We start from the raw sequence: 16,507 nt of genomic DNA, 5'->3' as shown, positions 1-16,507 counted from the left end.
GTCGTCAAGTAAAAACTCACAGTATAGTGAGGTCGAATCCCACAGGGATTGATTGGCCAAGCAACTTTAATTGGAAGAATGTTCTAGTTGAGCTAAGAAGAAAGTGAGTTGAGAATTGCAGGAAATTAAATGGCGGGAAAGTAAATAGCAGAAAATAAATGACGAGAAGTGAATTGCAGAATCTTAAATGGGGAAAGGAAGTTTAGCATGAAAGTAAATGGCAAGAAGTAAAGAGAATGGGTAAGATCAGAAATGGGGAATTCATTGGGCTTAGGAGATGTTGCATTCTCCGGATCAAGTTCGTTTTCATCTCTTCCTCAATCAATGCATTCATTGACCTCCTTGGCAATCTTAAGTGATTGAATTCCAATTCCTTGGTAATACAATCTCTCAAATCAGATCAATAGCCAATTCCTTGGTCTAATTGCTCATGAGAAGAGATGAAGTGTGGTCACTGATTATACCACATATATTTCCAAATCAAAGTATTGGGAGAATTATATGTCACCATATCCGCCCAAACCCCAATTTGGTCCAACATGAGAAAGTATTTCTAGCATGATCTCTTCATTCCTTTTCCAAGGTTCAGAAGAGATCCAAGTATGAATAGCTTCTTTTCCAAGATAACTACTCAATTGGATGAAGATTGAAAGCTTTCTAGTAAAATCAAGAGAAAAGAAAGAAGAAGGATTAAGAAAACTATTATTGATCCATCAAATTACAACAGAGCTCTCTAACCCAATGAAAGGGGTTTAGTTGTTCATAGCTCTAGGAATGGAAAGCAAAGATGGAGAGTACATTCTGAAAGTTAAACTAGAAGTGTAGAGAAAGTAAAATACAGAGAGTAATTCTAATAATGCCAAAAGCTCCTTTTCTAGTTTAAAGCTACTCCTATATATACTACTCTTCTGATCTTCTAGTTGATTCTTCAAGTCTTGGATATGGGCCTTTGGATCTTGAGTTAAAGCAGTTATCTTCTTCAGTGGGCTCAGCTTTACTTGCAGAGAAAGTGTGAAGTAGGCAGGGACTTTAGCTTAGGGCGTTAGTGGTATTAACGTTAAGTAAAAATGTGGGGTTGAGAGCGTTAGTGACAATCACCTTTTTTACTAATGTTTCTAACCCAAAGTGGTTCACCTTAACTTCAACGTTAGTGGCACTAACGTGCCTTGGCCCTTCGCAAACGTTACTGGGGTTTACCTTTTTCAATAACGTTAAGAGTACCCCTTTTTCCCTACGTTAGAATTCACGTTAGAATAGTTAACGTGGCTTTTAACGTAGGCTTGTCAAATCTTCGAGAGCGTTAGTGACACTTACCTTTGTCACTAACGCTTCAGAACGCCCCTACTTCCCACGTTAGAGTTCACGTTAACTAGGTTAACTTGACTTCTAACGTGGTATTGATAGCCATCTCCAACGTTAGTGACAAAGGTGAGTGTCACTAACGTTGGCTCATCATCTCTCTTCTCCACGTTAGCTTCCACGTTAATGTAATTAACGTGGCAACTAACGTGGCTCATAGTGGCTCAATCCAACGTTAGTGACAAAGGTGAGTGTCACTAACGTTGGTGATTCTTGCTCCCTCCACGTTAGAGTCCACGTTAACTAGGTTAACATGGCTTTTAACGTAGCCAATATGGGCTTAGTCCAACGTTAGTGACAAAGGTGAGTGTCACTAATGTTGGCATCATCTTCTTCTTCCACGTTAGAGCTCACGTTAACTAAGTTAACGTGGCTCTTAACGTGGCCAATTGCCCCTTTTGGAACGTTAGTGGCACTTACTTTTACCACTAACGTTGGAGTTCTACTTCTCTTCCACGTTAGCTTCCACGTTAACATAGTTAACGTGGCAACTAACGTGGGCTATGATGGCTCACGAAGGCGTTATTGGCAATCACTTTTCTCATTAACGTTGCAAGCTAGCCTTCATTCCACGTTAGTAGGCGCGTTAGCTAGACTAACGTGGCTGCTAACGTGGTTCTTCCTTGCTTCCTTTATCCTGAAATCAAGCAATAAAGTGCATCAAAGCTCTGATCCAAGTTATGAGACATGCATCATTCAATTTGTCCTTTAATTCATGCATAATTCTCATGAAATCATTTAAAATTCACAATGTTTGCTTGAATCAAGATGTAAGTGACTATTTACCCAAAACTTGCTTATTTCCTAAGAAAATGCATGAAACTACCTTAAAACCATAAAGAAAAGGTTAGTGAAACTGGCCAAAATGCCCTTGCATCACACTCTTAGTGCCTTGAACAAGTCATTTACACCATATAGCCCCAAACTAAGTTTGGTGTCACCAATGTTGCATACATGGATATTTGGCTGGTTAGTTGGTTTGCACTCATGAATAGCACTTAGTAATTAGAAACGAAAATCTTTAAAAAGTAGTTACCCCACTTTTTAAATTTTGCCGCCACTCTCCACAATTTATTAATCACATTTCTTTTATTTTGTAGGAAAATTGAGGGACAATTGAAGGAGGGTTCGGCCACCACAAAAAGAAAGGACTATGCACGTGTCTTCAAGGGGATTGCATTGGGAAATGTTGCCATGCAACATTGGAAGAGTGACACGCTTGGAAATCAAACCAACCACCCTTCATAAAAGTGATGATCCTTGTGCCCATCCCATGCTAAACCCCATCCGTTCATCATACACCCACTCCATCAATCCACACCTTTCATTCACTTACCACTTCCCTATATAAGTGGTTCTTATTCCATACCCTTCCACATTCCAAATTCTCATTCTTTGTACTTCTAACTCTCGGAACCCAATACCTCTTACCCCATCAAAAACACTCTCACTCACTCCCTTCACTACACCCCACCTTAACCGGCCGAATCCCATCATTAACCAATAATTCTCAACACATTCACATCTCAAAAGTCACTTATGGTGTCATCAAGCTCCAAGAGGCAAAAGAGGAAGGAACCGGTGGAGAGCATCCCTTTTGATGAAAAGAGATTCAAAACTGCATTCTATGAACTCGAATTTGAACAGATAAAGCTCAAAAAGATATTGCCTGAGTTAACATTCCAGTTCAACGAGGATGAGTGCCCACAGATTCGAGAGAAGATTGAACAAAGGGGTTGGCAAAGGTTCACAAACCCAGAAGTAAAGATAAATGCAAACCTCATCAAAGAGTTCTATGAAAATGTGGTCAGAGAAGACAAAACCAAGGCCCCACCTTCAAAAGTTATGTGAGAGGAACAGAGGTGGACTTCAGCCCCAATGCCATAACAAGGACTCTTCAGCTGAAATCACCACATTTTGATGAGCCCAGTTATCATGTAAGGATAAGTAATGGCCCCGACAATGATGAACTTGAAGAAATTGTGAACGATATGTGTGTTATAGGATCTGACTGGGAAAGGTATTCGGATAGGAGACCCCGGTTCATCAGGAGAGGAGACCTCATCCCGGAAGCCAAGGGATGGTTTGAGCTCGTGAGGAGATCTATCCTTCCCACTGCAAACAATTCGGAGGTTAACACTACTCGAGCTACTATGGTACATTGCTTAATAAAGGGTGGAGGCATCAATGTACACGAGATTATAGCTGAGGGGATTCAAGAGTCAGCCGAGAAGAATGATCCAGGTGCTAGACTTTGGTACCCCAGCACCATCCTTAGACTGTGTACAAAAGTCAAGGTAGTCTTCGAGGATAGCAATCCAAGTTGGGTGAACCCTAGAAGGTCAGTCACGCTACAGCGAATAACTTATATGGCACCCGCCTAACAACAAAGAAGGCCTCAAATAGAGAAAAGAACAGCACAAGAGGGACCTCACCAAGAAGAATCTCATCAAGAAGAATACCAGCAAGAAGAGTACTACGATCCAACCAACATCAACTTGAATCACATTCACGGAGCCATTGAGGAGCTAGCAAGGAGTTATATGGAGGGACAAGAACAACAACTGAACATTCAAGCCCAAAGGATGGATTGTCAAGAAGAACTGCTTTCTAATTGGATAAATCAACAAGGGGAGTGGCAGAAACAGCAAATGGAACATTACTCCCAGCTCACTCAAGCCATAAATTGAGTGACTGAAAGGCAAGAGCGTCAAGACAAACGCCTTCAAGAACTCAACCAACGACAGCTAGCTCAGACGAAGGCATTCAATGAGTTCAGCGTACTGAATGAAGGACGACAACTACATAGGGAGGAGTTCAACATAAACACTCAAGCCAAGTTGAACTATATGTCTGGTCATATGCATAATCTGCATTCTACAATCCCTAGGTATGATGAAATCAAAAAAGAGCTAACAGAACAAGAGGAAAGGAAGGTGAAACAGCAGAAGGAAACATTGAAAAAGAAGATGGAAGATGCTGGCTTCTGGAAAAAGTTGATTGGAAAAAGTAAGGGAAGTGGGAGTTCAAGCACTCAAGAAAAACACAAAGAGGACAAACAAGAAGGAGAGCATGAGCAACCCCATGAGTAAAAGGTGGTGGAGTTCCCTTATTGTCCCATCTTTTTCAAGTTTTAAATAAGGAAAATCATGCATGAAATAGAACATGCTTCCATGGTAGTTTAGGATTTTCAATTCTGTCTTTAGTATTTTCCTTGCTTTTGTCATATGTGTGCTGGTTCAAGTTACCTATTTTCATCTGCATCTTGCTTATTGTATGTTTGTCCTTTTAAACCAAATAAAAAGAGATGGTATGAAAGACCAGAGTGATGTTCAAGTTGTGGAGTAGGTCCTTAAATTTGTGGTGTAGTAATCACTTAGCTAAGTTGGTTCACCAACAAGGTAGGAAGGCAACTATCTGTCCTGAATCATATGCTTGAAACACACCCCATGAGATTAGCCAAATAACAAGATCCTAATAAGAAAAAGGAAAAGAACAATAAGAGTTGAAAAAGAAAAAAAAGTAATAAGAAATAAGGCTAGGCACCAAGGGCTTGAAACTTGAGGGATGTGTCTGTGGTGCTCTTGTACCAAGGATCTGCTTGGATGAATAAGTTCTTATGAGTGCTTCATCACTTGGTAACTTGGGTTAACTAACCCGGGATTATCAACTAAAAATCCACTATCAAGAGCAGCCTTGCTACAGAACATCTAGTAACCCAAAGAGGTGCTAGACACCAAGACCTCAAGGAAAGAAAATAACAAACCATGTGCCTGTGGTGTGCATGTATGGGGGAGAGAGACTTGAGGGAGTAAGTCTTCAGGGGTGTTTCAACACCTAGCACCATGAACCAACTGGTTCGGGAGTGTTGGCTGAAAGCTTATCTTAAAAAGTCGCCCCCTCACAGAACACTTAGCCTAAGGAAGAAATAAACATTGCAAAGACAAAGGGATCAATAAATAAATGTCTCAAAGGGTGCAATCAAGTGAGTATTCCAAGGCATGATAAAGGTCTGAAAGCCAATAAAGGAATGAACCTAAGTTGCTATGCATGAAACCCCATAAAACCAAGGAGATGACTTCCACAATAATGATTCACTTCTCTTGTCATTTCATTCATCATTCTCTTATTCCAGTACTTGCTTAGGGACAAGCAAGCTTTAAGTTTGGTGTTGTGATGCTAGGGCATTTTGGCCAGTTTCACTGACCTTTTCTTTATGGTTTTAGGGTAGTTTCATGCACTTTCTTAGGAAATAAGCAAGTTTTGGGTAAATAATCATTTACATCTTGATTCAAGAAAACATTGTGAATTTTATATGATTTCATGAGAATTATGCATGAATTGAATGATAAATTGAATGATGCATGATCTCATGGGTTAGAACCTAGCTTTGATGCACTTTATTTGCTTGATTTCAGGACAAAGGAAGCAAGGAAGATGCCACGTTAATAGCCTCGTTAGTCCAACTAATGTGACCATTAACGTGGAAAGGAGGCTAGCTTACAACGTTAACGAGAAAAGTGAACACCAATAACGCTTTCGTGAGCCATCATAGCCCACGTTAGTGTCCATGTTAACTACGTTAACGTGGAAGCTAACGTGGAAGAAAAGTAAAGCTCCAACGTTAGTGTTAAAAGTGAATGCCACTAACATTGGGGATAGGTGTAACGACCCAATTTTCAGTACGCTTAGGACATACCAGAAACTGAGTGCTACCAATTTGTCATCCTATATATTATCTATTATTTATTATATGAGCCTGATTCGTTGTTAAAAGCGTAGTTAGTTAGCAAGGTACCTTTTTTTTTGAAAACATTTGGATTAATAGATGGAATCATTCATAATCAACTCACAGCTGATAATAGATAAAACAGTTATAAGCAACAACACATAAATACATCACAAGTAGCTAGCAACATTCAGTTATCTAGCCTTTATTAGAGTATAGACCTTTGGTTAGAACACCCCTAGGTATAGCTAGATAATAACTATATACATATACATACATACAACATCCCAGGTCCTGACCTGTTCAAGAGGTCCCTAAGCTGGCACCTAGGCTAGCCTAGACTCTATACTCACCTAGTCCCTCTAAACTACTAAAGCGAGGGAAAGTACGTTCTAAGTCTTCACAACTCAAGTCAGGTGGAACATCATCAAAAGATAGAACATCACCTGCTACTCCTCTGCACGATCAGACTTTTCCACAGGACGTCTCTCTGGTACCTCATAAAGTATCCATAAAATAGGAATCTCGTACACAGGATTTAGGTTAAAGTGTGCATATGAAGGGGTGCAGACGTTGGCTGGTCTCACAGTATTTACATATAATCAAAGAACAATATTCACCCTAGACTCAGAAGACTATCTAGAGCAGAATCCTCTTCTTGCGAACGGTCATCAGCGAACTATGGTAAGGTACTCTTACTTCCATCTGAAGGGGGAAGGGAGAGAGAAGGGGTAAGAACTGGAGAGTTCTTAGTAGGGTCGGGGTTGTTAGTTACGTTCATTAATTCTATGTTGTTTAGCAGACTATTAGCAGAATACAAGGAAGCAGTAATTAGAAAACACAGATAAGTAGAGAAGATAGAGAAAACAGATAGCAGAACACAAACAGAAGAATACAAGAAAATATCACAAGCGCAGAGAATGGAATACAAACAAGGAAAGCATACGTTCATACCACAAACATAACAAAGGAAATGCGCAACCAAGTATGATGCATGTCTAGCCCTAGTGCAGGTAATGAGCTCATCTGTCGGTTACTAACCCGCTCCCGACGTTATCCAGCAACCTCTGTCTGGATAAGGCTTTCCTATTGGCTATACCCCTGTGTACAGGAAATAACCCCTCTGCCACCACAGGGTCCACTGCACGCAGGAAATAACACATTTGCCACTGCAGGGATGTACGCCGACACACCTTCTGTATACAGGAAATAACCCCTCTGCCACTACAGAAATGGAACAGGTGGTCACCGTACTTCTGTAGCAGGAAATAACCCCTCTGCCTTACAGAAATAAAATATGGATATGTACCGTAGGAAATGTAACGACCCAATTTTCAATATGTCTAGATCATACCGGAAACTGAGCGCTACCAATTTGTCTTCCTAATTATTATCTATTATTTATCATGTGAGCCTGATTCATTGTTAAACGCGTAGTTAATTTGCGTGGTGTATTTTTTTTTTTGAAAATATTTGGATTAATAGACAGAATCATTTATAATCAATTCATAAGTAATTACAGATAAAGCAGTTATAAACAACCACACAAAAATACGTCACAAGTAGTTGACAACATTCGGTGACTCAGCCTTTATTAGCATATAGACTGTTAGTTAGAACACCCCTAGATATAGCTAAATAATATCTATATACATATATATACATACAACATCCCAGGTCCTGACCTGTTCAAGAGGTCCCTAAGCTGGCACTTAGGCTAGCCTAGACTCTATACTCACCTACTCCCTCTAAACTACTAAAGCGAGGGAAAGTACATTCTAGGTCTTCAAAACTCAAGTCAAGTGGAACGTCATCAAAAGATAGAACATCATCTGCTACTCCTTCTGCACGATTAGACTTTTCCACAGGAGGTCTCTCTGGTACCTCATGAAGTAGCCACACAATAAGAATCTCGTACACAGGATTTAGGTTAAAGTATGCATATGAACGGGGTGCAGACGTTGGCTGGTCTCACAATATATACATATAATCAGAGAACGATATTCACCCTAGACTAAGAAGACTATCTAGAGCAGAATCCTCTTCTTGCAAACGGTCATCAGCGAACTATGGTAAGGTACTCTTACTTCCATATGAAGGGGAAAGGGAGAGAGAAGGGGTAAGAACTGGGGAGTTCTTAGTAGGGTCGGGGTTATTAGTTACGTTCATTTATTTGGGGTCGATTAGTAGACGAGTAACATAATATAGCGAAGCAGTAAACAGAAGATAAAGATAGAAAGAGGAAGTAGAGACAATAAAAAGAAGAACACAAACAAAAGAATACAAGAAAATAAAACACAGAAGTAGCATACGAGCAGACAAACATAAAGAAGTAGATTACACACAGAAAGGAATGCAACAGAGAATGATGCGCAGACAAGAATGATGCATGTCTAGCCCTAGCGCAGGCCATGAGCTCATGTGTCGGTTGGCTGCCCGCAATCCCGACATTTATCCGGTCACGAGTAATCCCGATTTCTCGAATACGATTTTCCGTTCCTAAATAAATGCGCATATAATAATAGCCGCTCATTTAAGACAGCCTCTGCTTACTGAAGGAAAATATATATATACTCTGCTCTGCTCTGGGGAAGCGGAAAATAGCTGTAGGTAACTTAGTTTCCCTACAGAATCTCTGGGTTGCATTAAGTTACTAATATATATTAAATATAGCTCTGGGTTGCATCAAGCAACTAATATATATATAAATATACCTCTGGGTTGCATTAAGCAACTAATATATATATATAAATATAGCTCTGGGTTGCATTAAGCAACTAATATATATATATATATAGCTCTTTATATTATATTACTCTTCTCTTTATATCTCTTTACTCTGTTCTGGTTTCTCTTTTCTCTGTATCTCTTTACTCTGTTTTAATTACTCTGTTCTCTGTATCTCTTTTCTCTTCTCTGATTACTCTTTTCATATGTATCTATATTACTCTTTTTCTCTTTATCTCTTTACTTTACTCTGGTTACTCTGTTTTCTGTGTTTCTCTACTCTGCTCTGATTTCTCTGCTTAACGTATGTATTTAAAGTTTATGTAAATTTCGGTATGAATAGTTCGCCTGTCCCAAGTATAGGTTCATTAAGTCTATACTGAAACAGTTTAACTTTTCATATAATACCTAACCCTAGTCGCAACTCAAGGACTAACTATGTTGCCCTAGTTCGTTCACTAATTTCTGTCTGTTTTTCTGTTATTAAAACCTTACAGACTTTTCTTTAGTTTTTATCTTTTCTTCAACTTTTTATCTTTCTTTTATCTTTGCTTCACTAATATGTTCTTACAACTCCCTAAGTATTTTATGAGGGTAATTATGAGATTCTGCGCTTAAAGTTGTCTTTCTAAAGCTTTTACAGAAAACTGCCTTTTCCGCATTATTTTATTATTTTAATTAAAATATTATTTTTAATTAAATATTATTATTTAATATTTTATTATTATTTATTATTTTATCATTAAATTTTCGAAAATTACCCCACTTTAACTTTTAACCTTTAAAATTCACTTTTTACCACCCGTAACTTTTAATATTTCTACTTTTACCACCCTAACTTTCAGAAATTACCAAATAACCCCTCAAACACCAAAATAATTACTTCCTTGCCCTTTCTAAGATCTAAAAGGTGTTCTTCATTGTTCTTCACCACACTCAAAGTGTTCTTCGTGTTCTTCGTAAATTCTTCAGATTCTTTCTTTGTTTTTACCCGTTTTTCAGTCTTTTCAGCAAACGATTTTTACCATAATTCAAAATAAATTTCCAGCCATTAAAACCCCATCTTTTCTACATGATTTTAACACAAATTGAACCTCAATTTAAGCTCTAGGGTTTCGTTTTCCAGCAGCCACAAGAACACACATTCATAGCTTGAATTTTATCAAATTTCATCAAATTTTCACCAAAATTTCAACAAGAATTACTCATACAAACAATCAATTTCAAGCACAGCCAAATCATATCATAATCACACAACTCAAACACAATCAATCAAGATTAAATTCGTCAATCCCTACCTGGTTTTGCTGCTCCTAATTCGGTTAAACTTTCAGGTGGTCCTTAAGCACTTTTTCCTCCTAAATCACATCAAGAACAACTTTAAATCCAAAAATTCTCAACTGACCAAATCTCACTCAGTATTTTAGGAAGAGATATCTCACCTTATACTTGGTGGAAATTCACGTTTCTTGGCCCTCAAGTCAAGTTAAGCATGATTCCTAAGGAAGAACATCAAGAAAACACATGTTTTGTATGGTTTTCCTTGAAAACCGAATTCAAATGGGAGAGAGACAGCCATCTCACCTTATTTCCATCATTGATAAGTTACATGGTTATGTAGAGGAAGAAGAGAGGATTATTTTGGTGAAAACGGAGTTTTGATTTGAGTTTTAGTTCAGAAGAAATCAAGCTTTGAAGATTAAGTGTTCATGAAAGTTTCTCTCTTTACTCTCTTGTTATTTTCGGCCAAAATGATGAAATGAGACAGCCTTGGAGGTCTTGGGGGTGTAAGGTGAGTTGTGATTGGTTGGCTTGGAGGTGGATTAAAATAATATTAAAATATCTCTGGTGTACAACTACTAAAACTAGGTGTACTGGAACACTCGTAAAAACATCTCTAAAAATTATTTTCTGAGCTACTAGCATAAATGACACTAGTAACATATTTATTATGAGAATATAACATGTATAATGAGGCCTTAGCATTGCTAAATTCATCAGAGAGTGCTGGTGCTAAGCTGCACCAGTAAACCGTAAACCCGGTTAAACCGATTTTCTGTTTTTAACAAAAACAGACCAGGTAACCTTATAATATCATTCAAGCATTTTCTAATATTAATATAATGATAATATTATACTATTATCTCTCTCCTCTCATGAATCGAGTCCGGTTCATCAAACAGAGACTATTTACAAAAATCAGAATCAAAACTGCCAACCGATACGGTTCAAAAACTAGGTTCTTCGCGATTGCATTATCGAGCTTGCCTCAAAGGAGGTTCTAGCTTAAGGATGACATAATGATAATGAGGATTGAGATACTTGATGATATAGCAGAGGTGTTCCCTTTACTGATCTTCTGGAGAAATCTGTACTTTTAGAAAAGATCTCATGTACTCGAAAATCAGGGTTGTTACATTCTACCCTTCTAAAAGAAAATTTTGCCCTCAAAATTTCAGTTACCTAGGAATAAATGCGGGTAATCATCTTTCATCTTATCTTCCAGTTCCCAAGTGTGCTCTTCCTCTCCTCTTGGTTCCCATGTTACTTTGACTAAGCGAACAACTTTGCCTCTTAACTGCTTATCACTTCTTTCTACTATCTGAACCGGTGATGCTTGATATGTCAAATCATTTCATAACTGTACTGTCTCGGGTTGTAAAATATGACTCTTGTCAGGAATATATTTCTTAAGTTGCGAGACATGAAAAACATCATGAAGGTTTGATAAATAAGGAGGAAGGAATATTTGATAAACTACTAGACCGACTCTTTAAAGTATTTGGAAAGGTTCTATGTATCGTGGGTTAAGCTTTTTAGTCTTAAGGGCTCTACCTATCCCAGTAATCGAGGTTACTTCTAGAAAGACACGGTTTCCGTCACTAAACTCTAAGGGTCTACGTCTATTATCGGCATATCTCTTTTGACGGCTTTGTGCTGTCTGGATCTTCTGACGAATCTCCTTTATCTTCTCAGTAGTTTCTTACACTAATTCTGGACCTAAGACACTAGCTTCTCCATCGTCATTCCAACACAATGGTGTCCGACATCTTCTTCCATAGAGAGCTTCATATGGTGCCATCCCGATACTTTATTGGAAACTGTTGTTGTAGACGAATTTGACTAAAAGCAAATACTTATCCCAGCTGCTTTGGTTGTCTATCATACATGATCCTAACATGTCATCTAACGTCTGGATTGTCTGCTCTGATTGTCTGTCTATCTGAGGATGGTATGCTATACTCATGTGCAATTCTGTTTCCAACGCTTTCTGAAAAGCTCCCCAGAATCTAGTAGTAAACCTCGAAACTCGATCTGAGACAATTTATGAAGGTATCCCATGTAGTCATACGATTCCTTGAATATATATTCGTTCCAGCCTTTCTAAAGTATAATCAACTCGAATCGAAAGGAAGTGCGCTGACTTTGTCAACCTGTCCATAATTACCCAGATGGCATCGTGTCCAGTTGAGGTCCTTGGCAATCCCGTGACAAAATCCATAGAAATCTGCTCCCATTTCCATTGTGGTATTTCTAAGGGTTGCAGGGTTCCTGACAGCTTCTGATGTTCCACCTTCATCTTCTGGCAGGTTAAACATTTTGAGACATAATCGGCTACTTCTTTCTTTAAGCCCGGCCACCAGAACATTTGTTTCAAATCTCGATACATCTTTGTCACTCCAGGATGCATAGAAAATCTACTTTGGTGAGCTACAGCAAGAATCTTTTGTTGCAATTCTCCAGAGTTAGGCACACAAATTCTTTTCTTGTACCTCTATAGGCCACTACGATCCTATCTCACAGCTTCTTCAACTCTGCAAGCAATGGTGACATCCAGTACAGTGCTATGGAAATCGGTCCGGCTCCAGGTACTAGATCAATACTGAATTCTATCTCTCGCTGAGGAGGAGACTCAGGTATGTCGTCCAAGAAAACATCAGGAAATTCCTTCATCATTCAGATTTGTTCTAAGCTTAATTCACTACCATTTGAGCTAGCCGCTAACAGAACGTACCCCTCACAATCACTCCCGCCTAAGGTAACTCTTACAGAATTCAGATATAAGGTGTGGGACAGAAATGGTTTAGTACATAGACTATCAGATGGAATAACAGTAGTTCTTTTAAAATAATCAAGGAAAGCATGATACTTAGATAACCAATCTAATCCTAAAATAACTTCTAAACCACATAGAGGTAAACAGATTAGATCGTGTATAAAAGTCCTGTTCCTAATAGCGAATGGTACTTGCAGAAACACTAAACTGGTCAAAGCATTTTGGGATGCAGGTGTATGGACAATCAAGTAAAAATTCAATTTAAAGAAATATAATCCTAACTCGTGAGCAATAGTTAGAGAAATGAAGAATGCGATGCACCCGAATCATACAGTACAGTTAGAAATCGATTCTTGACATAACCTGACCTTGAATGAGGGCGTTCGATTGCACAACATCACCAATAGTGATAGCAAACACTCATCCTTGTTGCTGGGTTCTAACTGAATTTTGAGTAAATCCCTTCGGACAATCCTTGGCAATATGTCCAAGTTCTCCACAAGCATAGCAGTTAGGTGATCCAAACTGGCAAGACCTGTTACTATGCTTTTTTCCGCATTGCTTACATGCAGGGTTTATGTAAGCCTGACGGGCTCGTTTACCATTGCCTTGCCTTACTTTACCTCGAGCGATAAATCCAAACCTTATAGTATTGGTAGTGGACTCATCTACCATTCTTGTTCGACAGTCTCTTGCCCGATGTCCTTCCTTATTACAGTAGTAACATAAACCTGTTCTGAACCGGCAAAGCCTACTACCATGATGCTTTCCACAAGTTGGGCATACTACACCACTTTGAGCTTAGTGAGGTTGACTCTCACGTCCTTGTTCAATGTCACGGTTATTGTCACTACCATTATTGCGAGTTAAAAGGCTGACATCTTAGTGGTTTCCATTCCAATACTGGAATTGACCAATGGCTTTAAAGTTGCGACCTTGAGGGGCTAAATTTTAAACAAAGTCTCTTTGTGAATCCTCCCTACGACTTGCTCGAGCTATCGCCACCTTCTTTGAACATTCTTCCACTAGTTTACTTTTATTCACCAGTTCAGCAAAATTTCGTATCTCCAGCGAAACAACAGTATTCATCAGTTCTTCTCGGAGTCCTCCTTCAAACTTTAAACACTTCCATTCCTCAAAGTCTTCTGGGTTCCCTTGACAAATCTTGGAGAAACGGCACAAGTCATCGAACTTACGGGCATACTCAGCAATAGTCATATCCCCTTGTTTCTACTGCATAAGCTCCATCTCCTTAGCATCTCGTGCTGCTCCCAGAAAATACTTTTTATAAAATTTGTCCCTAAAGATATCCTAAAGAATGTCATTTTCATTCTGTTGTAGCAGTCGCTGTATCCCCTGCCACCAGTACTCAGCTTCTCCCTTGAGCATATAAGTAGCAAACTCCACGTGTTGTCCTTCCGGAACATGTTGCACTCTCAGTGATTGTTCAATACCTCGAAACTAATTATCAGTGTCAGTTGCAACGAGTGTACCCTTGAACTTAGGCGGATTAACCTTCAGAAAGGTCGCAAGGGTCATAGGTCTTTCAGGATGCCCTAAGTTGTTCTCATCATTCCCATTATCTTCTCCGTATTCATTCTCGTTCCCATTTCTCACTCCGAGACGTTCAACAGCCCTAGCCGCTGCTACAGCAGCTTCACGCACTACTTCAGCCACGTTGTTCATGGTAGCCATAAACGTTTCCTGTTCCCTCTCGTAGTTAACATTAGGAATTCCTTCCCGTACGCCTTGTCTCCGTGAACCCATTATAGTCTTGTTCACACCAAACAATCATTGTTAAGGTGATCAGTCTTAACACTTCAAGTCAAGTGTGAACATTCCCAAAATGAAAACACAGAGACAATCATGCAACATATATCACTGGGATATCCTATACGCATGAGACACACAACAGAGTATGCAATGAAGCATAGTCAGTCCACTCCCCAGGCTCTACTGGGAACGAACTGCTCTGATACCAAATTGTAACGACCCAATTTTCAATATGTCTAGATCATACCGGAACTGACCGCTACCAATTTGTCTTCCTAATTATTATCTATTATTTATCATATGAGCCTGATTCGTTGTTAAACGCGTAGTTAATTTGCGTGGTGTATTTTTTTTTTAAAACATTTGGATTAATAGACAGAATCATTTATAATCAATTCACAAGTAATAATAGATAAAGCAGTTATAAATAACCACACAAAAATACGTCACAAGTAGTTGACAACATTCGGTGATTCAGCCTTTATTAGCATATAGACTGTTAGTTAGAACACCCCTAGATATAGCTAAATAATATCTATATACATATATATACATACAACATCCCAGGTCCTGACCTGTTCAAGAGGTCCCTAAGCTGGCACCTAGGCTAGCCTAGACTCTATACTCACCTAGTCCCTCTAAACCACTAAAGCGAGGGAAAGTACGTTCTAGGTCTTCAAAACTCAAGTCAAGTGGAACGTCATCAAAAGATAGAACATCATCTGCTACTCCTTCTGCACGATTAGAATTTTCCACAGGAGGTCTCTCTGGTACCTCATGAAGTAGCCACACAATAAGAATCTCGTACACAGGATTTAGGTTAAAGTATGCATATGAACGGGGTGCAGACGTTGGCTGGTCTCACAATATATACATATAATCAGAGAACGATATTCACCCTAGACTAAGAAGACTATCTAGAGCAGAATCCTCTTCTTGCAAACGGTCATCAGCGAACTATGGTAAGGTACTCTTACTTCCATATGAAGGGGAAAGGGAGAGAGAAGGGGTAAGAACTGGGGAGTTCTTAGTAGGGTCGGGGTTATTAGTTACGTTCATTTATTTGGGGTCGATTAGTAGACGAGTAACATAATATAGCGAAGCAGTAAACAGAAGATAAAGATAGAAAGAGGAAGTAGAGACAATAAAAAGAAGAACACAAACAAAAGAATACAAGAAAATAAAACACAGAAGTAGCATACGAGCAGACAAACATAAAGAAGTAGATTACACACAGAAAGGAATGCAACAGAGAATGATGCGCAGACAAGAATGATGCATGTCTAGCCCTAGCGCAGGCCATGAGCTCATGTGTCGGTTGGCTGCCCGCAATCCCGACATTTATCCGGTCACGAGTAATCCCGATTTCTCGAATACGATTTTCCGTTCCTAAATAAATGCGCATATAATAATAGCCGCTCATTTAAGACAGCCTCTGCTTACTGAAGGAAAATATATATATACTCTGCTCTGCTCTGGGGAAGCGGAAAATAGCTGTAGGTAACTTAGTTTCCCTACAGAATCTCTGGGTTGCATTAAGTTACTAATATATATTAAATATAGCTCTGGGTTGCATCAAGCAACTAATATATATATAAATATACCTCTGGGTTGCATTAAGCAACTAATATATATATATAAATATAGCTCTGGGTTGCATTAAGCAACTAATATATATATATATATATAGCTCTTTATATTATATTACTCTTCTCTTTATATCTCTTTACTCTGTTCTGGTTTCTCTTTTCTCTGTATCTCTTTACTCTGTTTTAATTACTCTGTTCTCTGTATCTCTTTTCTCTTCTCTGATTACTCTTTTCATATGTATCTATATTACTCTTTTTCTCTTTATCTCTTTA

This window comes from Arachis hypogaea, chromosome 15 (genome assembly GCF_003086295.3).
Source record: "Arachis hypogaea cultivar Tifrunner chromosome 15, arahy.Tifrunner.gnm2.J5K5, whole genome shotgun sequence".
NCBI classification, from domain to species: domain Eukaryota; kingdom Viridiplantae; phylum Streptophyta; class Magnoliopsida; order Fabales; family Fabaceae; genus Arachis; species Arachis hypogaea.
Note: the sequence above shows the minus strand (reverse complement) of the source record.